At 38.0% G+C, this 1,282-nt stretch overlaps 1 non-coding gene across 1 annotated transcript; it reads left to right on the top strand.

Annotated features, from left to right (window-relative positions):
- The first annotated feature begins 260 nt into the window (after positions 1-260).
- On the top strand, positions 261-368 carry LOC127748043 (small nucleolar RNA R71). Its single transcript, XR_008009986.1, has one exon. It is a non-coding gene; the product is annotated as a small nucleolar RNA R71 (small nucleolar RNA).
- Positions 369-1,282: the final 914 nt, after the last annotated feature.

Raw genomic sequence — 1,282 nt, forward strand, 5'->3', positions numbered from 1 at the left:
TGAGTCAATATCTTGTTCTGAGCCAATATGGCATTCAGAGTATCAATCTCAAGAACTCCTTTCTTCTGATTCGTCCCATTGTTCACAGGATTCCTTTCAGAAGTGTACATGAATTGGTTATTTGCAACCATTTCAATTAGTTCTTGAGCTTCTGCAGCCGTCTTCTTCAGATGAAGAGATCCTCCAGCAGAGCTATCCAAGGACATCTTGGACAATTCAGACAGACCATCATAGAAGATACCTATGATGCTCCATTCAGAAAGCATGTCAGAAGGACACTTTCTGATTAATTGTTTGTATCTTTCCCAAGCTTCATAGAGGGATTCACCTTCCTTCTGTCTGAAGGTTTGGACTTCCACTCTAAGCTTACTCAATTTTTGAGGTGTAAAGAACTTTGCCAAGAAGGCATTGACTAGCTTTTCCCAAGAGTTCAGGCTTTCTTTAGGTTGTGAGTCCAACCATGTCCTAGCTCTGTCTCTTACAGCAAAAGGGAATAGCATAAGTCTGTAGACCTCAGGGTCAACCCCATTAGTCTTAACAGTGTCACAGATTTGCAAAAACTCAGCTAAAAACTGATGAGGATCTTCCAATGGAAGTCCATGAAACTTGCAATTCTGTTGCATTAGAGAAACTAATTGAGGTTTAAGCTCAAAGTTGTTTGCTCCAATGGCAGGGATAGAGATGCTTCTCCCATAGAAGTCCGGAGTAGGTGCAGTAAAGTCACCCAGCACCTTCCTTGCATTGTTGGCATTGTTGTTGTTTTCGTCTGTCATGGGTTCTTCTTCTTTGAAGATTTCTGTTAGGTCCTCTACAGAGAGTTATGCCTTAGCTTCTCTTAGCTTTCGCTTCAAGGTCCTTTCAGGTTCAGGGTCAGCCTCAACAAGAATGCTTTTGTCTTTGCTCCTGCTCATATGAAAGAGAAGAAAACAAGAGAATTTGGAATCCTCTATGTTGCAGTATAGAGATTCCTTAAGGTGTCAGAGGAAAAGAAAAATGGAAGGAAGAGGTAGAAAATTCAAACTTATCAATGAAAGATGGAGTTCGAATTATGCATTGATGATGAGTGTTAGTCCATAAATAGAAGGATGTGAGAAGAGAGGAAGAAATTTTCGAAAATAAATGAAAAACATTTTGAAAATTACTAATTGATTTTCGAAAACCAAGGGTGGAGAAGAAATCAAGTGATTTTTGAAAAAGATTTTAAAATTAGAAATTAAAAAGATATGATTGAAAACTATTTTGAAAAAGATGTGATTAGGAAGATATGATTGAAAAGTTATAT

The sequence above is a fragment of the Arachis duranensis genome, chromosome 5 (assembly GCF_000817695.3).
Source record: "Arachis duranensis cultivar V14167 chromosome 5, aradu.V14167.gnm2.J7QH, whole genome shotgun sequence".
NCBI classification, from domain to species: domain Eukaryota; kingdom Viridiplantae; phylum Streptophyta; class Magnoliopsida; order Fabales; family Fabaceae; genus Arachis; species Arachis duranensis.